The sequence below is a fragment of the Leopardus geoffroyi genome, chromosome C1, assembly GCF_018350155.1.
Source record: "Leopardus geoffroyi isolate Oge1 chromosome C1, O.geoffroyi_Oge1_pat1.0, whole genome shotgun sequence".
NCBI lineage: Eukaryota > Metazoa > Chordata > Mammalia > Carnivora > Felidae > Leopardus > Leopardus geoffroyi.
In genome coordinates, this window is record NC_059328.1 from 7,813,968 (window position 1) to 7,836,787 (window position 22,820).

At 53.1% G+C, this 22,820-nt stretch overlaps 1 protein-coding gene across 1 annotated transcript in view; it reads right to left on the minus strand.

Moving 5' to 3' along the window:
* The window catches only part of CASZ1 (castor zinc finger 1), a 149,110-nt gene extending 128,430 nt beyond the window's left edge, over positions 1–20,680 (minus strand). The window contains exon 1 of the mRNA XM_045482145.1: positions 20,523–20,680. The gene's annotated coding sequence lies outside the window, so the exon portion shown is untranslated. The remainder of the gene's footprint in view (positions 1–20,522) is intronic.
* Between the last annotated feature and the right edge of the window lie 2,140 nt (positions 20,681–22,820).

Here is a 22,820-nt window from a genome sequence, read left to right on the forward strand (position 1 = left end):
AACCCAAGTCTGCTCCAAACGTCACCCCACAGGCACTAGAAAAGCCACCAGCAGAGTGCCCACCCTCCTCTGCTCCAGTGCCAACTTCCCTGCGACCCACAGCGCGCTAACACCCAGAGCTCACGCCGTCTGCAGTCAAGGAAATCTTCAGTTGCCTCTGCCATCTCTGATCTGCTTCAGTTTCTCAGCTCCAGTCTTGCCAGTATCCACACTTTGAATCTTTGCATCAAACACACACACACACACACACACACACACACACACACACACAGACACTCCCAACCAAGGCAGAGAGAACACACTGACAAAAAACCCACAAAACCGAGGGTTGGGGCTGGAAACCCGTGTCACCAGCTCACCGTTTCCCCCACATCAGGCAGGCGGCCAGAGAACCCTGGGCAATACACGCTGCAGGCCTCGCCAGACATCAGTACACTTGTTCGGGTCCCTACCCTTTGGAAGCTGGTCCCCCAGTGCATCGCTTCGGGCCACTGCTGCTGATAATTTCTCAGAGATAAACAAACCGGTTTGGATGAAACAAGCATCAACCTGAATTCTTCACCCAAAACTCAAAATGAAACTCTCCGATCACCTATTTCCTTCCCGTCTCCACCTTCCCGTGCCCTCATCTGCTTCCCTAAAATTCGGACAAACTGGATTTTTATTTTTTTTGGCTCGGTTCTCCAGGCTTTTCGTTACTACCGCACCTGGGACCACTGGGCCCAACCCTTCTGAAGGGATGCTGGCTTCCCGAAAAACGTTTTGCTTCCTGTTTCTTAAGAATGCACAGGTCTGGGGCGCCTGGGTGGCTCAGTCGGCTAAGCGTCCGACTTCGGCTCGGGTCATGATCTCGCGGTTCATGGGTTTGAGCCCCGCGTCGGGCTCTGTGTTGACAGCTCAGAGCCTGGAGCCTGCTTCGAATTCTGTGTCTCCTTCTCTCTCTGTTCCTCCCCCACTCACGCTCTGTCTCTCTCTCTCTCTCAAAAATAAATAAAGATTAAAAAAATTAAAAAAAAAAAAGAATGCACAGGTCAGAAGGAAGAAGAGACAAGGGGAACACATGTCGGAACCTCTGCTGGGCTGGTTTCCTGCCTGGGGATGCTTTTTCTTGGCTCCTTTTAGGCTCAGGGTCTTTTCCTCCACATTCCTACTGCTCCCCTCAATTTTCAGCCCCTTTAGAAAGGGTGTGTGTGTGTGTGTGTGTGTGTGTGTGTGTGTGTGTGACATCTGGTCTACCCCTCCTTTCTAGGCTCAGAGGGAAGAGGTTGCTGAGTTCTCCTTGAGGAGTCACCTGGTTAATCGAGGCTCAATGTCAAGACAGGAAGGAGGCCAAAGGGCAGAGAGGATAAAGACACAGCCCTGAGGTCTGTGGCCACGTGGGTCTTCCCGTAGGCTCAGTGCGTACATGCTCGTCTACTACCCAGAGTCCTCTGGGCCTGACACTCTCTCGCCCACCTCCCCGTCCTACCCAGTCAGACCCCTGTGCCCCTCCAGCCTCTCTGCAGAACACTGTCTACTTTCTGCTCTGAGCTAGTCCGGAACCTCTGCCAGGGCTCCCGCCTCCCAAGTCCCCATCAGTGGGGTCTGCTCGGTCCCTGTAGCTAATTTACACCCGTCAGGGTTTAAAATAGCAGAGGCATAAATGAAAAGTCCAATTTCTTCAAATTTGCATTGTAAAACCATCCTTCAACTTCCTTGAAATAAATTTTACTATTTTATTAGTGCAAACAAAATGGTAATAAAACACTAATACAGCGCCTTGTATCCAGGGGAAGAGCTAAAATTAACATAGAGCGAGCAGTGTTTGCTATTACATTCAATTACCTTTTTACTTGAGATTTACATTCTCATCCCCTTAATCTCCATAGTAGTGCCTTCAAAATCATTCCTCCCGGTCTCTGCCCTTCCGGAGCCCCCACAGCTGGAAGCCAGGCCTCCTGCCCAGATGGCGCTCACCCTGGGCATGGCGCCTACCCCTGTCACCACAGCTGCCTCTTGTCAGAGGGTACCACGTCTCTCCCCTGCTCGTAATTTCCTCACGTCTCGGCCTCTCAGTACTCAGCAAGTTCAAACCAAAGGGCTCCGACACAAGGTACATTCAGACACGCAGCTATCAATGAGCAGGTGCATGGGGCATGGGCCGGGGGCACTGCTCCACAAGCCTGCAAAGGCTCTCCCTGGCATAAGAAAGGGGCAGGGAGCTCGTGGGAGCCCTGAGGAAACTGGCGCCTCTGGTTTGACAGGTTGGCGGAGAGGGTTTGCTGCACGGCACAGCTGGGGACGCTGGACCGGGGCAGGAAGTTCAGCTGTCCTGACGGGGGACGAGACGAGGAACCACTGGGGCCAGCCTCTCATTCTGTACACGGACGGCAAAGCTGAGGTCTTGTGGCTGCTCCCGGGCGACAGAGGTGGGGCTAGAAGGCCCCTTGTCCTGGCTCGCCATCCAGGGCTCTTTCCTCTCAACAGAGTCCCTAAAACCAGACCAGTCACTCCAACCGCAGCCACAAAGCGTCCGATGCTCCAAAAGGGTCCCTCTGTTTCCCGGAAGAGGAGGAAAGCAGAAGTCCTCGTCTGGGACCCGTCAGCCTTGCCCCAAGCCACTGGCGGAGACGACCCTGTTTCCAAATGGCCCCAAACTCTGTCCCGGTTCCACATCTGTCACGGACTAGCTGTGCGATCGTGGACAAGCTGCCTCTCCTCTCTGGGACTCAGTTTCTTCATCTGGCACAAGAACCCCTGTACTGCCTTCCTCGCAGTAACGATCACGAGGACGGAAAGATCAAGAAGGCACGTGAAAGCCCACAGAGCCTCAGAAGCTCCACTGCAAATCTGTTCCCAACATGGCCTGGACAAGGTGAGACGGGGAGGCAGGGCTGGAAGCCTCGTCAGGGCCTCAGACGCGGACAGCTGAGTTCCAGGCCAGGCCACCACAGGCCACCTGTGTCTTTGCCTCTAACCTAAGAGACTGCTCTTTGGGGCACCTGGGGTGGCTCAGTCGGACAAGCGTCCGACTCTTCATTTCGGCTCCGATCACGATCTCACGGCTTGGTGGGTTCAAGCTGCCAGCATGGCGGCTGCTTGGGATTCTCTCTCTCCCTTCTCTCTCTGCCCCTCTCCCACTTGTGCTCTGTCTGTCTCTCCCAAAATAAGTAAATAAACTTAAAGACAGACAGATAGATAGATAGATAGATAGATGACTGCCTTCTCTTACTGGTCAAACAGCGGCCAAAGACCCTGGATTATTCCCACAAAATCCTTTCAACTAATCTTGAAGAAAGACTCACCAATCCGCCCAGGGTCCAGGCTACCTGACAGGTTCATTCACTAGGAGGCGTCGTTTGGGCCAGGGAGACAAGACAAGGTAATACGGGAAAAAATATATATATAAGGCCGCCGTAAGTTTTGTTCAGCCCAGCTATTACAACTGGGGAAAAAAGTGATTAAGGGGACACACACGGACGCACTCACGGTCATACACGACCACACAACCACACACAATCACACATACACAATCACCCACACGCCCCCATTCCCCACTCTACCCGCCCAAGCCCTTTCTTCCTGAATCTCATCCTCAAAATGTCTTCCAGTGGACATTCTAGTCCAACCTGGCACTGCACCTCGCTCCTGATTCACAAGGAATTCCAAGTCCCACGGGCTAAGAGCTGCTTCCGGGACACCAGGATGTAGGAATTGTATTTAAACCCAACTAGAAGTGGAGGCAATGGCTGTTGGCAGTTGGGCATTATCGGCCACAACAGCCAAGCGAAACACCCACGGTCACCAGAGCCCAACCTGGCTGTCCTTGCTCCAGCCCTTTCCACCCAGGCCCCTCCAGTCCTACCTTCATCAGGCTCTGGCCCAGAGATGAGCTTCCCAAAGTAGCTTTCTTACGCAACAAACAAAAGGCAAAACCCACTGCAAGAAGCAACCCCGTGTACAAAACGTGAGGAGTTTTATTTGGTTCAACCTGGCCCACTTCATTTTTTCCTCCTTCTTTTTTTCTCCCCACCGGGGAAACAAAAGAAAGTTTGTTGGTGAGGCTCAAACGTTTCTTGGGCCTTGTCCGAGTTCTACCTTGTTTTTCTTTTCCTTTCTGTCTGCCCCCCGCCCCCACCCCGCCTTCCCTGCCTCCCCACCTTGAATAAATAAAGCACCCGAAGCTGGCACAGGCTGGTAAGTTAAGTACAAACTATCTCATAATTTTATAATTTTTTTTAACACACTGGCCTAGGGTTTTGGGCAAAGGACAAAAGCTATTGTTGAACAGCATAACACGAAGGTCTGAGTCACCGATACGCCTCGGCTTCTGGAGATCTCATAGGTTTCTGTGGCTGGCACAGCCGGTGAGCTCAGCACCCTGCGGGGGCCGTGGGTGCAGGCGCCCTCACGCCTGGCGCTGCCCCGCCCCCTCCCCCTCCCCAGGCTCCCTACTGGGCCGCCACGTTGGCTTTGTTGGTTTTTAATCACAGGGGGAATTTAAAGAAAATGTTGTGAAATAAAAAACAAATCACCGTGGTCTCACCGCCCATGCTATAATTTTCATTTTGGAGGATTAGCTTCCAAGCTTTGTCCATCCGCATTTGTGATTTTTTATATAGTTTCTAGCATGGCGTTCACTTGGCCTTCGGTGTTGTGTTTGTTTTTTTCACTCACATAATAAACATTTTTCCATGTTTCGAAATCATCTTCAACATTATTACTTGTACAGGTGACACGGTATTTCTTCCGCCCTGTTATTCTTGGGCTGACGCGATGAAGCCAGAGGGGGAGAAGCTACGAAGCCAGAGGGGGAGAAGGGGGCCGAGGGAGACCTTTCCATGAATCGAATCATTTACACACACGCTTCTAGGCGAGGTGGGGGCTTTGCCTGAAAGAGCTGGGTCACCCTGGCCTTGGAGTGTGAACCCGGAGGATAAGCAGAGGCTCCACCGAAACCCGGCCCATCCTGTACCCGGCCACGCACGCCCCTGCCCTCGTGCCCAGAGAGACGTTGGTTCCAGCAATGGCCTTCATCCCCACGCTGACCTTCACCCCCACAAGCTGAACTTCCTCTTTGTGAAGCGCCCTGGCAGCAAAAGGCCCATGACAACACTCCGCTCTCCATTTTTATATCTGAATATCTCAAAGCACTTAGCAAAGACTTTCATTTTCTCATTACCCCAAGGAGAGGAGGTCATTCGGGAAAATGGTACAAATATTCCCATTTGTCAAAAGCAAGAAGGAAGTGAGTTAAAAGGAAAATTCTACCACTTAACTGTGCAAAACCAACCCAGGAGGGAACGCAAGGGTCTTCTCTGCCCGTCCACTCCCCCCAGTTGGCTTTTTCCAACGCCACTTCGGGAACCTCGTTACGGAAAAGATGGCTCAGGGCCAAAGCCAGATTTCCATTTTGCTGAGAATCAATCTGTGGCCCCAGCTCAGGGGACCGACCTTCTCTCCCTCTTACTTCTCAGCTAAAGCCCATACTCTCTTATGGTTATAATTACGTAAATTGCAGATTATACAAATACATACGGTCACCAAAGGAAAAAAAAAAAAAAAAAAAAAACACCAGAAGGAAATACACTAAATACTAGAAGAGGTGATAGTTAAACTACGCGTGAATTTTTTCCTTTATTTATTTTCAAAGCCTATTTAAAATGCGGTTATATTTTCCAGGCACATGTTTCAGAGTCATGCCAGCCTGCATTGCAACTCCGGCTCTCCTTTAGCCAGCTGGGTAAACTCGGGTAAATTTCTTAACCTCTCTGAGCCTGATTTCCTGACCGGTGGTACAACAGGAGTCAAACCACGACCTGCCTTGTGTCCTTCAATCCCACGGAAAGTCACAGCACAGCATCTGACACATAGTTGGTGCTCAGTAAAAATGTCTATTTCCTTCCTCTTTTAATAAGCTGCAAATGTAAAATCACCACGGCTTGCTTGCTGCCCCTTGGGGACAAAAGCAAGACGCTTCACCTGTATCCTCGCCAATTTCCTCTACATCTTTCGTCCCTTTTCCTGGCTCCCCTCGCTCCCTCAGCAAGCTCCCAGCACACAGACCTCAGGCTGCCGGTCCCGGCTCTCCTGTGACTCTTCTGTGACTCACCTGCAGGGCTTGGAGGGGGGGCTCTGGACGACAGAACAAGCCCTGCTCTGACCTCTAACACCAGGTCAGGCCCAGGCGAGCCCCTCCAGGGAGTAAACAGGCCTCGTGCAAGGACTCGGCAGACACACTGGGCGATCCCCAGGTTTGCGCCTTCCTGGCAGCCGCCCTCCAGGAACAGGTGCCAGGCTGCAAAGGCCACCTGCTCCTGTGGGAGGGCAAGGGCCACGCTCCCGACCGCTGAGGGGAAGCCAAGGAGAACCAAGATGGCGCCAGCACCTGGGAGCCAACACTCCCCTGGCTCAGGGAGGCCAGCCCAGCCCAGCGGCTGCCACCTCGGGGGTCCGTGAACCCGGCCCTGGGTGTGCGAAGCCTTCTCCCTGCTCCCTCCAGTGCTCTGTACTCCTCTGGCTTGTTCCTGACTTTCACCCTGCTGGTTTGGCAAGTATGCTTCGGCAGAATTCTGGTGACCACAGCCTCTGGGCTGGGGTGCTAAGGCTCCAGCCTGGGCTGGGGCATCCTGGGGCCTGAACACGGCAACAGGCCTGAGCGCCTCCGCCTTCCTGCCTTCCTGCCTTCCTGATAACAGCTGGCGAGCAAGGAATAATAGGTAGCAATAACAGCTACGTTGTTACCATGTGCCAGGCCCCATGTCAAGGACCTTCCCAGCATTATTCCATTTAATCCTTACAGCAGCCCCATGCTAGAGGCACTGTGACCGTTCTTCTTTTGCAAATGAGGAAACTGAGGCTCCCGATGGTTAGGGATGTGTCTAAAGTCACACAGTGCCACAGTGGCCATTACAAGGGCCAGGTGCAAGTAGTTGTCTGCTGACCAATTTACTGGTGTGGGCACCACGGGTGGCGGAAATACTGGGGGCTGGGGAGGCAGGGGCAGGGCCCACGGCATATACAAACCTCAAAATTGTAAGCCTCCTTTGCAGACCAGGCATGATACCAGCTCAAGACGATGCACGCTTTCCACTCAAGATAAAACAGGTCTCTCACGGGAGGCTGGAAGTGGGGACCACCAGACGAGGTCCCCACAGCATGGGCCACCACCTCCCCAGTTGCCAGGAGCAGGTCCCATAGAAGCTGGTGGAGCCCAGCAAGGGTGGGGGCCGGGTGGGCCACCCGGGGCAGACAGTCTCCAATCGTGCTGAGCATAGCACATCGCTCCATTCAGGAACCCAGAGTAAAAATGTACAGCTGGGTCTAGAGTTGATTCAGCCTTTAACTCGTTCGGGATCACTGGCGGAGCCACGGAGGCGATGGGGAGCGGGTTCGGCCGTCCCTGGGGGAGGGGGCAGGCTGGGGCAGAACCCCCACTTATAATGTTGATACATACAAAAAGAAACCGGAATTTTTGTTTTTCAAAACCCCTCTAAAACCCCAACGAGCGAGCGTTGGGAGTTTAGGGAAGGATAAGTGAGTGTGTGTGAGGTGGGGGGCAGGGGTGGGGGAACTTGTTTTCTACCCACTGCCAAATTCTCATTTACTGTCAGCTCCAATCCATTCGGAACTCACTGACTCAATTGCCTTTTCACGGGGAAAGGAGCCGGCACAATACAGGGGACTTTTCAGCTCCACATTAGGACACAGGGCACTGGGCAATGTCCAGGAATAAACACACACGTCCCTCCCAGAGGCCACCACCCCCACCCCCAGCCCCAAACAATCCAGCCAGCCCCGCCTGGGCCACATCTGCTCTCCCCTATTTTAATACTTTGGTGTTTCGTTGGGTTTTTTTCGGGTTTTTTTTTTTTTTTTTTAAACATAGTTTGGCCAGCAGTGTGTGTGCGTGCGTGCGTGCACACATGGGCACAATTTTACGTGTGCTGGGAGGCGGGGCTCCCACAAGTAGAAGGGGCCTGCAAGACTTAATTCTAGGGTGGTTCCAACGCTTCTTCTGGTCCAAAGAAAAAAGGGATGGGGAGAGGTGGAAAGGGATCCAAAATAGGCTTCCAGAAGGCAGGGATTGGTGGGGGGGGGGGGGGGGGGGGGGGGTTGGGGGAGCTCATTTAAACTAATTCTGCAAAGTGTTGATTGTAGGGAAATTAGCATTTGGTCCAGGAGTGTCCCTAAGCATGTGGCAGCCACAAAACCTCCTTGATAAAAATAATATCAACAACGATAATATAGTTATTATAATAACCGTGGTCCCCATTTTTCAAATGGTCACTCTGTGGCCAGCACTGTACTAAGTGCTTACACGCGTCGCTTAGGTGAGGACCGCAAAGACCCGGTGGGGCAGGTACCGCCTACAAATCAGCACGTCCACACGCTCAGTTACGACCCTGCCCAAAGTCAAAAAGACAGAAAGTGAGAAAAGGCTTTATTTAAACCCTGTTCTGGGGGGCGCCTGGGTGGCTCAGTCGGGTAAGCATCCGACTTCGGCTCAGGTCATGATCTCACGGTTTGTGGGTTTGAGCCCTGCGTTGGGCTCTGTGCTGACAGCTTGGAGCCTGGAGCCTGCTTCGGATTCTGCGTCTCCCTCTCTCTCTGTTCTTCCCCTGCTCTCACTCTGTCTCTGTCTCACTCTCAAAAATAAAGATTAAAAAAAAAAAAACATTTTAAAAAATAAATAAATAAACCCTGTTCTGCTAAGTGTAGACACGCCAGCTTGCCCTGGCCCAGAAGGGAGGAAAGGTGCACTCAATTCTAAAGGGAAGAAGGGCCCAGCACCACGCGGGCCTTGGCACCGGGCAGAGAGCCCATCTCCTGCCTCCATCACTGTCCCCTGGGGACTCATCCCTTTAGCCCAGGCTCCGAGCGAAACGCCCTTCCCTCTTAGACCCTTCTTGTCCAATAGAACCTGATGTCATGACGGAAGGCTCTTTATCTCTGCTGTCCAACACAGTAGCCACTAGCGGCTATGGAGTACTTGAGATGTGGCTAGTTCATTGGAGAACTGAATTTTCCTTTTTTTTTTTTTTAAGTTTTAATTTTATTATTATTTATTTTGAGAGAAGGAGAGCACACGAGTGAGGGAGGGGCAGAGAGAGAGGGAGAGCGAGAGAATCCCAAGCTGGCTCTGTACCACCAGCACGGAGCCCAACGCGGGGCTCAAACCCACGAACTGTGAGATCATGACCTGAGCCAAAACCAAGAGTCGGACGCTTGACCGACTGAGCCACCCAGGCACCCCTGAATTTTTCGTTTCAGTTCATTTCAACTGCCACACGGGAGGGTTACTGTACTGGAGAGTCCGGATCCAGAATCCTTCCAGCTGCCCCTTTCCCTCCCAGCCCAAGAGTCAGGTTGGAAAGAAACTTAAGAGCATCATAAGACAGAAACCCACTCAGAAGACCCCCATCTCTGCCACCAAGCCTCTCCTCCATTCCGGCATGGATTTAAAAATCACTGGTCTGCCTCCAGTTTATCTGTCTCCCTCCCTCCCTCCCTCCCTCCCTCCCATCTTTTTCTTTTTTCTTTTCTTTTCTCTTCTTTCTCTTTTTCTTCCTTCCTTCTTTCCATTCCTTCCTTCTCTCCTTCCTTCCCTTTCCTTCCTTCTTCCCCTCTCCTCCCTTCTCTCCCTCCTTCTCATTCCATCCTTCCTTCTCCCTCCATTTCGTCTTCCTTCTTTTCTTCCTTCCATCTTTCCTCCCTTCCTACCTTTCTTTTCTCCCTCCCTCCCTCCCTTTCTTACTTCGAAAAAAAAAAAAAAAAAAGCATCAGTTTAATTAGATAAATCCTCTGAGCACGTGGCCTGGAGTTCGTCATGGAAATTAACCTGCTCCCAGATCTCAGATAGTGAAACAAGAACCGGGGTGTTTTGGCATAGCACAGTGAAATGGGAGAGGCCGGTGGCGATTCATACACCTCATCTTCCATAAGTGCCCCTCGCCCCTCAAGTGCCCCCTGCTTTGCAAAGCCCCCATGTCCTTGCCTCCTTAGGTCACTGCCTCCAAGCCACCTCTGCTTCTTCTCCTGGCCCTTCCCTCCCCACCTCCACCCAGGCCTGGAGGCATGCCCCCTGCCCCAGGGCAGGATCACCCAAGGGCAGGGGGAAGCCTGGGCTGCATCCCCACCATGCCCCGCTTTCCCCAACTCGACTCTCTTGCTGAGCACCGAGCTTAGCGCTTAGCGCTGGGTCGTCCAGGGCTCAGCTCAGCCTCGGCCCAAGGCTGGCCTGTTGTTCCTCGGATTTTCACCCCGCAGTCCCTACTGTGTGCTGTTTGTTCACCTGGCTAAGTGAATGCCAGAAATAACGTTCAAAGTAAAAACTCAGTAAAAAAAAAAAAGACCACTGTGCTCTTACTCGGGGCTCACAGGTGGGCTTCCAATCCCATTTTACAGATGTGCAAACAGAGGGGTAGTGAAACTGATCCCTGGGCCTCTGGGGCCCGCCGACACTCCGCATTAAGCCCACAGGCTGTGTGAACACAGGCAGGGTCCACCAGCACCTTGCGGCAGTTCCCAGGGGCTGCCCCCACCAACCCCTCGTCAGTGTCCCCTCTGGGGTCTGACTCCAAATGTGGGCCTTCTGACTTAAATACCAGGAGACCTCAAGGTGGCCCAGAAAGATAAAACACAAAATCAGAGTTTCTAACACCACAGCACCCCACACCTTCGGGAGTCCCAGCCCCCAGATACAGAGAGCAGGTTCTCCCTTCTGTCTCGTCCACAGCACGCCCTGGTGGGCAGCAGGTGTGGCCACACTCACTCCCGTGTGAGTCTGAAACACACACAGGTGCCAGGCTGGTTCTAAGCACAAGCCTCAGCTCGTCTAATCCTCACATCAACCCCACAAGGCAGCCAATGTTATATCCCCACTTTACAGATAAGAAAACCGAGGCACAGGCTAGTTAAGTAACTAACGTAAGGATGTGACTTTGATCCCCAGCTAACTAATTCCAGAATGCATAATCTGCAATCTATGCAGCTCCTCAGTGAATCCATGGCTCAAAACAGTTAAGTACACCCCACACCCTGAAAGGGGTCCCCCATACCGTCTGAAAAGCAACTGCCCCCCACTAACTCAGTCCCCAGCTCCCAATAATGAGAACCAAAGCACAACGTGATGTAAAAACGCAACCCCAGCACCACACTTACACACACGCGATGTTCAGGCCCACGGCTCTCGGGAATGACTGATACCATATTATATGAAACTGGCTCATCTGACACAGAGGGCACGCTGTACGTGACTCTGTGACCAAGATCAATTCTCCATGACATTTCATGATTTCAAAGAACTTTCAGAGCTGCTAGGCCAGCCGACCAGCAGGGCGACCCCATGAGGGAAGTAGGGTCAGAGGCCATTTGATAAGAGAGGACACTGAGACCCAGAGAGGTCCAATGACTTGCCCAAGACCACACAGCGGTTTAGTGCAGAGCCGGAACGGGAACGCCGTCTCCTAACCCCTATAACCAGACCTCAGCGGAGCTCTGGACCACCCAAGTCTCACCCTGTCCCCTCCTGCCAGACCAAAGATGCTGGGCTTGGCCCATGGTCGCCCCCCCCCCCCCTCAGGAATCAGATTTCCCTGAAATTCCCAAAGGAGCCCCCGGGCCTAGTGGGCCCGGAAATGGCCCTCACATAGCGAGCTGCACAGCTGAGCTCCCCAGGGGCGAGGGGGGCGGGCGGAGCGGGAGACGCTGGCACAGCCCCCGTGGGTACTCTGCCAGCAATTAGTGCTGGGGAAGAGTGCCAGCCTGGCAGAGCCGATTCCCCCACCCCTTCTTCTCATCACACACACACACACACACACACACACACGCACACGCACACACGCACACACGCTTACCCACCCCAAGACCAGCAGAGAGGCAGCGCGGCTTCCTTTCGGTAAATCTCATCAGCAAGGCACACAGGGCAGGCGATCTGGTCATTACTGCTTTTAAACAACAGAAAAGCAGCATCCACACGCCATTAACCCGTCCTGCTCTCCCTCCGGGTTTCACACCGGCTCAGTCACCAGCCTTCATCTCCAACTCCCACGCACCCCTTTTTGCATGCTCCCCAGAAGTTGCTTTCCAAAAGAAACATCGAGTTAAAACACACACACACACACACACACACACACACACACACACACCTGACTATGGTAAGTCAAACCTGAATTGTATCTCCTGCCCCTCCTCTGTCTCCAGAGAGAATCACCCATGGTTTGGACACGACCTTGGCTAAGACCATTCCTCAAATACCCTAGGAATCCTCCAGAATGCCCCTCCGGATGAGGAGAAGGCTGCCTGTGTCCTGTAGAGGGACATCTACCTGAGCAGGTATGGCTTTTTAGAGGGGAATCTGAGTGTGGGCCCCAGTCCACCTGCACGGGGCGGGGAGCTGTGCCACAGTCTGACCTGGCTCTGCTCCCCCAGTACTGAGGTAGGCAGGGATGGGACCGGACAGAACAGATTTTGCCTCCTCACTTGCCTTCCCCCCACAACGGTCCTGGAGAATTGGAAAGAAGCCCACCAGAGCAAGGGACCCTAGAGGGTCCTTAGCTGGGTTTATAAGATCTGCTGAAACCCCTCAAAGAATAAGTAGTATTTATGCTTATGAGACCTTTTTTTATTAAGAGGATTCTCAAAGGGGGCACACGAACTCAAAAGAGGAAGGAGCAGAGACCCCCCCCCCCTCCTCACCATGGGCTCAGCAGTATCTCCTGCCCAACTGTCCCTCTCAAGTGGCCCTGCCCAGCTGCCTCCCTGGCCCCCCCCCCCCGGGCCTCCCCTTTGCCTGGCCTGGAAGCTGGTCACTGGGAGCGCTGGCCCCGGGAGCTGTGCCATGCTCCTGTGCCAAGGCCCACTCACCCTCCTGCCGGCCTGCCAGGGCTGCCCGCAGGCCCGGCAGAGGACAGGCCCGGCAGAGGCCACCAGCGGGGAGGAGAGAGGAAGCCAGCGGCTGCTCGTCTTGAAAAACCTCGAAGATCCTCTAAGCCACCTAGTGTCCGGAGCTGAGCTCTGGCCGCCGCTCTGTCCCTCCAGCTTACCAGAGCGGACAATGTGGGGGAGCCCAAGGGAGCGGGACAAGCCATCCACCCCCCAGACCTTCTCCAGGAACCTGAGGCCAGGGTGGAGGGGGGTTGGGGGGCGGACAGGAGCTGAGCCTGCTGGGGAGACGGTGCCCAGGAGGGAGCCAAGGCCCTGTGGCACCTGCTCCCCGTTGCAACCCAAGGCAGGGCCGACCCAAGGCAGATGCTTCCCTTATCCCAGCTAGTCGTGTCATCTCAGACAACCGTCTGGTCTGGGCTTCTATGGGCACCCCCCCCACCCCCGCCACCCCAGCCTCCAGGTCTCCTGCAAAGCCTCCCAAACCCTGGGCCTGCCACTCCCCCAGGACTGCATGCCCCCCTTCTCTGCTCTCTCTTTTCTCTGTGTCCTCAAGACTCCTCTCACCTTGAGAAGTGTTAGGATTACCCAGCATTTACACTCAATGCTCTCTCTTCTTTATTCCTTAAGGCTTATTAAGAATGATAATGAGTTCCGAAGGAGCCACACGTCTCTCTCTCTCTCTCTCTCTCTCTCTCTTTCTCTATCCTTCCCTCTCTCTCCCCACCCCCCTCCTTGGCTCTCTTTCTCTACGTGTCTTTTCCACCAAAGACACACAGGACAAATCCAGACCAAAAGGAAAAAAAAAAATTCCAACAATATGGAACAAGGGCACTTGAGGATTTATATTCAATAAACCCCTCTCTCTTCTTCCCTCTCCCTAGTTGTTCACAATTATTCAGATTAAAAAAAAAAACTCCCCCTTCTCTTCCCCACCCTCCAGACCACCCCTCACTCTGCTGGACTTTGAGCAGGGAGAACTGTAGAAGGGGCCCGGCTTGCCCACACAACCTCGTTAACGTGCAGGCTCTTAAACGGTTGATTAATTTTTGCAGAATTTATGACAGGCGTTAGCTCCCCCCCCCCCACCCCCAACCCACACGGTGGCCTCAGCACCACAGCAACTTAACTTGGTGAACTTGAGTCGGGGGGCAGAGATGGGGCACCCCCCCCTCCATCCCCAGTGGCTTCCTGCATCTGGAACCACGGGCAGCCCAGCGACAGATTGAAGACACACAGGTGCCAAAGGCCAGGCAGGAGACAGACCCGCTTGAGGCACGGCGTCGACACCCACAGGGGAGATCACCAGGCGGCCAGAAGCCATGGTTAACTTTTCGCTATTCGGGACTTTTTAATTCCCAAATAAGGAAGCCATTGGAAAATAGGCAACAAGCAAATGAGCCGCCAGCCTCCACGAATGCCCAAGTTCGCGCCCACCAAACCACTCCGTGCATCCCAGCAGAGGGGCCGCCTGATCAGTCTGCCGGGCTGCCCTTCAGAGAAGGGGAAGAACAGATCCTAATGAAATTACAGTTTTTAAAATGTCTATAAATTAAATCTCTCTCTCTCTCTTTCTGAATCTCCCCTTGAGCTCCCTCCTTTACAAGGCTTGTTTGCCTCTCCTCGGTTCGCTCTGCTCATGTCTGTTTTTCTGATATAGACATCAAGAGGTTACGGGCTCAATTACCACTCCGCTGGAGTCTCAGCACCAGACTCGCCTGGCCTTCTCTTCTCCTCTTCAGAAATCAGATACCAAAGAAATCTCTCTTCTGCTTTATATTTTTATTTTTAATGCCAAAAGCCTAAAGATTCATTCAGTTGACTCACAGCCTTTTTTAACTTACTTCAAATGGAGGGGTGGGGGGGGGGGAGAATATCCTTCTTCATTGTGTCCGAGTATAAATATAATAGAAATGCTTTTCTCTTTATCTCATTCCCCTTTTTTAAGGACACACACAAAACCTTAGGAATACACGGAATTTCAAAAAGATGGAGAACAGAGTATAAGTGTGCTTAATTAATGCCTGCCTGTTGGTGGGGGGGGGGGGGGAGCAAAAGAGAGTATCAGTTGGACATCTAGTATCTTTCTAAAGTTAAGGAATGACATCCTAAGACTTCTTATTAGCAAAAAGTCCATTTGAAAAGGGAGGAACATAAATGGTGATTTAAAAAAAAAAAAAAAAAAGGAAAACATTTCTTACACCTTCCCCAACACTGTCACTTAATACAGAAGGGAGATACGCTGGCTCTATAATTTTACATCCTCACAGAACCATCCCCTTCAAAAATAAGTGGAAAAAAAAAATCCAGGTCATCGTCAATCATCACAGTGGATTCCTGAGAAGCAGAAATCAGCTTTAGGTTGTACGGCTAAGGGAAAAAACAACCCCTTTGCTATAATTCTGGAAATATTAAACCAGAGGGGATTCCAAAAGGTACTTTTCCAGGAAAAAACACTTGAGACAAAGGCTGGAGAAAGCTGAAGCTCAAGGTGAATCAAAAAAGAAAAACTTTGTCTTTCCAATTAACTAGACTGGGAAAAAGAAGGGGGGGGGGGACACACATTACTACCAACTCATTAATTCTTTCCTGTAAACAATTTAATTAAATTCTGCTAAATACAGGAGAAATACTCATTTTGGAGTGCTTCCCCCCTACCTCCAAAGCAAATTCCTTCAGGTTACTCCCCCCCATGCCAACACTTCGCCTTCCGCACAACCTTCAAATGGATTTCCAACTGCACTGCTCACGGCTGCCAGAATGACAGCCTCATATGTCTGAAAGCTGACACTTCAGCTTTTAAAAGAAATGGGGGAAAATAAGCTGTTGACTTCTTGGTTAAAGTATTTTCTTGTTCTAACTCATGTTCTTATGTCACTGGGCTAAAAAAAAAAAAAAGAGAGAGAGAGAGAGAGAAGAGAGAAGAGAGAGATATGACTTTCCTTGAATGATCTGTTTAACCTAAGCCAGAGGAAAAAAAAGAAAGTCATTAATTACTTATGTGAGCTATTGCTTCAGAAAGACAATAAACCTGCCCGGTCGCCATGGATATGACATATTTGCTCTGAAAACAACACAATAATTAGCAAAGGGGAAAGATACAAGGAGAATATGCAAACTCCTGAGTTTAAAGCCACAGTGAGCTCTTTTCTCCCGTAAGCCTGTTCTGTTTGCAATCCAAATCAAACAGATTTTTAAAATATAGCAAAGGGGGAAATAGCAAGAATGGCTCCTCTCTCCTCTGAGCTGAGAAGCAACAACCACTCCACCCCCTTCCAAAAGAAAATAATGTAAAAGAGAACCAGGATGGCATGAGAGGGGGGAAAAAGTCAAGTATAGCCTCTGTTTTATTTCCTATAGCAGGGGTGGAGTCTGAGGTTTGTTTTTTCTTCTCTCTCTCTCTCTCTCTTTTTTTTTTTTTTTAAGTGTGCTCTTATTTAGTTTTGGACCTTCTGGCCAGATATAAATTTATTTATGAAAGCCAAATGCCCTGTGTGTGGCTCACCCCTCCCCAAAGTAAATGGAAATGGGAAGGGGAGGAGGTGGGGGATTCTACTTGCAAAAGCCAAACAGTACACTCAGAAAGCATCAGCTCTAGAGAGGGACATCCACTCCCCCCACCTCCAAGAAAATGGAACCCAGGCCTTACTTTAAAATTAAAAATGCATTAAATGGTTTTACCTACAACTTAGTCCCAGAGGATCATTAGGAAATGCAATCGCTTTGTATCATATCTGTCAGCGTGATAAATATCTGAGTTCAGAGTAGGTTTGCAATTTTTCAGAGTGTCACAAACCAAGATAATTTTTTTCTGCCTTACTTTCTTAATTCACTGTACCCTCCTCCCCACCCCCCAAAGTCTACAGAAAAATACCTGAGGAGAGGAGGAGAAAAAGAGAAAAAGTTGATATGCTCTCATACACAAGACAGAGGTTACTGATATTCCCCCCAAAAGTGGAGAAATTAGGACTGCAAAATATTTGGGTATTAAAAAAAATTTTTTTTTAAGTACTCCATTAAGTTTGAGTAAAAACTTTCCCCCTCTTCCCAGAGGCTAATTTTCCAAAAACAGATGGTCAGGATCTAAAAGAGAAGCAAATATACCTCAACCCCCACAGGCAGAGAAATCTAACTTTGAACTTCTTTTTAAATTAAAAAGGGGGGGGCAGATAAACTATTAATAAGTATGAAAAATTAGCTGAGCTACAAGTTTTGTTTTTCTCACTAAAAAAATTCTTTAAACACAGGGGAACAGATATAAAGGAGAGGTTTACATTTGACTTTCTATTTTTTTTAACAATAGTTGTTTTTGTGTGTGTGTGTGTGTTTTTAGATTGGACTCTTTGATCTTGAAAGAATTTTGCTCTTATAAGATGGGGAAGGGGGGGCGGTGAAATGATCTGTTTTAAATGATGATGCAACTTAGGCATCAAAGCCTTCGCTCTCTTCTAGCCATAATAAGCTGTACTTGCCACAAAGCGCGAGTCTCCCGGCTCCTCTCCTTCGTAAGAAGGAAATAAAAAGCACTGAGACTCAGGGAAAGACTCGAAGTGTCTGCAAGGTGCAAAGTCTAAAAACAAAAATCCAAAAGAGAGGGGGAAAGAGAGAGAGAGAGGCACTGCCCCTTTAAACGTTTTAGTGCATATGGAGTTTGATTTCTGAAAGAGATCAGTTTAACATCTCCATAGAAACCAGCAACAGATTATCATCAACAGAATAAATAACTAGTCTAATAAATTAAACAGGAGGCATAAGATCGCTGGAAACCTGATTACTGAAGTTCAACAATATTCCCCATAAACTCTCGTTAACCGCCTCTAAGGTGGCTAACAAGATGGGGGCGGGGGGCAATCTCTCTAGCTCGCGGGATTCCGGAGAGAGAGACGGTGGCGGCCGCCGGGAAGGGAAAAGTTCCCCACCCTGCCCTGCAGAGGGTCTGAGAGCTCCAGTGAGGAGCAAACCACAAAGCCGAAGTTTAGGAAGTGGGAAAGCCACTGGCGTCGGGGGAGGCAGCGCGAGTCGCCGGAGATGGCCCGGGACGCACCTCCTGGCCGCCTCCGAGGCGCAAACCCGGAGCTTTGCGCTCGGGCGCCGAACGGCCCAGCGCCCCCTCTGGGCACGTGGAGCGCAGCCCGGGCGCAGCCCCCGGGGACCAACTACCCCCCTCACCACGCCCGGCGCAGCTGCTCCTGCTCAGCCCGGACAGCTCCCTTTAGGACGGCGACGTGTGTGTGGTGTTCGTGTGTGTGTGTGTGTGTGTGTGTGTGTGTGTGCGCGCGCGCGCGCGCGCCGCGGGGAGGGGGGGGGCACCAATTTACCCGGCGATCTGTTTTCCAGTCCCCTCGCGCGCTCTTACCGCGCGCTTGTACCAGCTTAGAAACGTCCTAAATTTCCCAACTTTGCTCCGCGACTACCCTGGCCTTTCTCCCCTCGCCGCCCCCATCTCTTTGAGTCTACCGGGTGTTGCCGGGACAACCACACAGTCTGGAGGTCGTGCCCCCAGACTCCTCCGGGGCAGCGACGAACAACCCCCCTCGATCCAGCTGGGTTTGGGGGAGCTCCAGGCTTGTTGGAGGGGTGTTTTCGCTGCTTCCCTGGTGGACAAATCATACGCACCCGCACACGCACCCGCACCCTCCCCAGCGTGACTGGAAGGAGGTCCTCGCCGCACCCAGGGCCCGCTTCTCAAGCTGAGGCTGGGTCCGGAAGAACTTGCGGAGAGGGAGAAGCAGCCCCCCTGCCTCCCTCGGCACTCTTCTCCGCCCCCAACTTCGGACCTGGGTCGGGAACGACTTGGAAGAAGAATCTGCGCCCACCCCCTAGAGAAAAATCTATTATTATTATCTTAATCTACGCCCCCAAAGTGTCCCTCCCGCTGTGATTGACGGCGCATACACCTGTTCCCCTCGCCGAGGAGCTCCCAACGCTGGGGACAGACATTCGCCCAAATGCTCCGCAGAGACCCAGCGCCGCTCGCCACCCTTGCCCGCCAGCCCCCGCCCGCCGCCCCAGCGCGCCCCTTGCCCGCACCTTGCCACCCGAGCGGCCGCCCCCTCCCCTCCCAGGCCCGGCTCCCCGGCCCGCCCGCTCCCGGCCGCGCTGGCTTCGGAAAGAGAGAAAGAACAGAAAGCAAAACTTCCTGGCGGCCGACGGCCATCAGCTGCACATTCTGCAAATGCCACCGAGTAAAAATAAACCGGCCGCCGCTCCGCCCGGCCGGCTCACCCCGGGCGCACGACTCGGCCCCCTGCCCCGGGAGCTCCCTGACAGTCTGTCCGACCCGATATACCCCATTCCCACGCGCCCCCTGGAGCCCCGCTTCGCGACACTCCTCTGCCAGCCACCACGCGCTCCTTTGCCCTGAAGGTCGACCCCAAGTGACCGGGTGGTCCGGCCCTCTCCCCTTTGGTGCTCTCCTGCTCCCCTAACGAGCTACTCTTCTCTGTCCTCCAACTCGTGCCTCTTTCAGCCATGCGTCCCTAGATTTAGGGTTTTCTTTTCCCCAACTGCTAAGCCCCGAGGTCACCCTCAGCCCACCCTGGGGGCACAGACCCCGCCAGACCCTCGCCCACCGCGGCCAAGCCCCCTGGGAGCGCACCGCTCCACCCGCCTGCCGGCCCGCCAGCCCAACGTCCCACATCCCCGGGCGCAACTTCTCTCCCGGCGCACACAACAACCGCGGCAAGTCCCCGGAACTTTTCCCCGGACCCAGGCGGCCGCCGGCGGACAGCCGCATGGCCCTAAGCCGGTGCCCCGGCTCCCTGTGCCCAGCGCTGCCAGTCCTGCGCCCGGGGACGCTGGGGTGGGGGTGGGGGGAGTGAGGAGCGCCACTTGCCGCGCCCGAAGCAGCGCACTTGAGACAAACTTCCCAGGCACAAATGAAAACGGGGGCGCCGCTCCCCCCAGTCAGGCAATCCATTGCCTTCGTTTTCCCACCCGGAGGCACCCCTTGGCACCCCGCGCCTAAGTGAACACTGCCTACCTCTGCCGGTAACACCTACACCCTGGTATTGGGGCACAAGAGTCGGCTGGAGGGGTTCCCCACCCACCCCTTCCCCTGGGCAAAGTCTTGCAAAGTCACCCCAGGCACCCCTCACCCCTGCCTCCTTCTCTGCCCTGGCGAGCGCACGAACCCCTGCAGCCGGGGTGGGGGGGGGGGGAACGCAGGGGGAAGGAGTGATTACCCGGTACTGGCGAGCACCTGCCCCCCCCCCCGCCCCGAGCCTGCAGCGCGGGGGACGCCCCCACCCTATTTGTAAAGTCCTGCACTCACGCCTGGCACCTCCCCCTCTTCTCCCCTACCCCGCCGCCCCCTCAGCTGGAGTAAGTGACCCCCGGGAGCAGCAGCCCTCCCCTCCCCCGGAGCCGCGCGCTGGGCATTCCCCTGGCCGCGGCGGGCGACGCGCCGCCCCGCGCCCGGATGCCAGCCCTCCGTGCCCCCTGCCTCCCGCACTGCCGGAGTTGGGTGGCAGCCGCCGCGCGCAGGCAGGCTGGCTGGCTGGCTCGCTCGCTCGCTCGCCCGCTCCCTGCTGCAAGCGGCAGCCTCGGGGGTGGGGGGCTGCACCGGGACAGGGGGCGAGGCGGGGAAGCACCCCGGGAGGCCCCCGGAGCTGAGGGGCGTGGGGGAGCCGCGGCGGAGGGAGCGCCGAGTCTCTTACCTGCACTTGGGGCGGCTTTGGGTGACTTTCCAAGTCCGGGGGAAAAATGTGTGTGTGTTTGGGATGGAGCGCCGCGGGCGCGCATGCGCTGCCCAAAGTTGCCGGATCCCGGATTTTTCGCTCCCAGTCTCCGCTCTCGCCCGCTGTGATTATGGAATTCTCCGCGGCCGAGCGGGCGAGTGGGTGGCATGCAAAACCCGGGCCGGATCGCAGGGCCGGGCTCCGCTCCACCCTCACACCCCCAGACCTTCCCCTCCCTGTTTCTTCCCACCCACCGCCCGGGCTGAGCTCGGCTTGTGAGCGCAGCTAGACGCGGCCTGCGGAGGAGCATCTGAGCGCACGGCTCTCTTTTGCGGCTGGAGAAGCTTTCTACCCGCACCGCCCCCCCCACCCCCAACCCAGTTGAGTGGAAATCCTTAAGTGAGCAAGATAGACCATGAAGAATGAACTTGACTGGGACTGGGGGGGGGGGGGGGCGTGCGGTGAAGGTAATGAACATTAAAACAAATGAATAATATTTCAGAGAGTGAAAGGACCCATGAAGAAAATAAAGCAAGAAAATAGGATAACGTGTTTGGGGAGAGCTAATTTACCTCTCTCAGGTGACAGGAGGGCCTCTTTGAGGAGAGGAGACCTTCCTATTCCACCAGAGAAGCCACCCCCTTTTCTCCCTTTGCCCCTGCTGCCCATCTCCCAGTTGGTCTGAGGTGGCCATACTGGGCTGAGCTTCGAGGTCAGCTACAGTCCTGGCCCCATGGTCCTGCCTTTCTCCATCAGGCCACCCCTGTCCGATGAGGCAGTGAGTCATTGTACCTGTTTTTTCTTCTTAACAACAGCATGATGGAAATAACGTCAGACATAAAAGAAATGGATAAACACTCAGACTGAGAGAGAAGTGAAAAATTGACCACAATAGTAAACGAAATAGCTAAATGATTTGTCGAATAAATGAATACAAATTCAAAGTATGACCCACAGTTTGGAGACGTGTTCAACAGAATGCATTAAACTAAGAGGAAATACCGCAGGCTGGTAAATGTTATTGCAGGCTGGTAGGTAGACTTTGGGGCCTAATCTGCAAGGTTTCGGCAAAGCTTCTCAGGACTGGAAGTAACCAGAAGCCCTGGATGGTAATTACCCAAGACAGATATCTGCTGGGATGCGTTCCATGCCCTGCTTTAAGCTTGAAATTAATTGGTTAATGGATAGAGACTAGGGACTCCATGGTCCTCTGGCCCTGAGTGGCCAGGATTGGCCCTGTCCCCTAATAAAGCCTCCAGATTTGGGACAGGAGGCCCAACCATCCCCATATCCCTTAGTTGCTGAGTGATCTCTACTTCTTTTAAATTGGCTGAGAAAAAAAAAAAAAAAACAACAACAACAACCACCTCAAAAATAGACCTTGTCTCCTTACCACCTGGAATGGGTCTGAGAATCTCATGTTTGGGATTAGTCCACACCAGAAGGCCAGATTTAGGAGTGAGACACACTTCTCGGGTTCATTTCTTCTTCTCCCCTCTTTACCCCCATAATTAATAGGAAGCAGCAACACCTTGACAGTTCCCGTGGACCACTGACCCATTGCCACCCCACACCATCAAATCAGTCCTCAGTTCCAGGAACTGGCTGCTGGCCTGCCTCGCCTCAGACCCTTGTGCCTGGTGACTCAGCAGAGCACACAGCCCCAAAGAGCTCAAGCCCTATCCTGCCACTGTGCAGAAGGAGAAACTGAGGCACAGTGAGGGTAGTGACCTGAGAAGTGGCGAGGCAGGTTTTCTCGCTACTGATTCGAGGCTAATTCCACTCCTGGGGCCATATAAAGAAGTGGGTGACGGCTTGTGTTTGGTGGTCAGACCCCAGTCACTCCCCAGCAAGGTGATCTTGGTAAGGCATTTTGACCCCTCTGCGCCTCAGTTTCCTCAACAGTAAAATGGGGATAATAAAAACGTACTACTGCCTGGGCTTGTTGAGAGGCGAAAATGAGTTAATGCAGGAAAAGTGCCTGAGCCAAGCTAGTGATCGATAAATGCCAGTAATTGTCATTGCTCCTTGGGACATCCAGTGCTCCTTCCACTTCTCATTTCTTCCTGCCCTCTCTCCCTTCTTTGCCTCTGTCCTTTCTTCCTCCAGAATGCACTGGAGGAGTCCTGCTCGCTCGCTCGCGTTCATTCGGCAGGCTTCCGTGGAGCCCCAGCGAAAAGTAAGCAGGTCCTTCCCAGGGAAGACAGGTGAACCAGCCAGGCCCTGCCTCTGAGGAGCTGCCGAGAAACTCACTGGTTTTCTCCTTCTCGCTTTCTC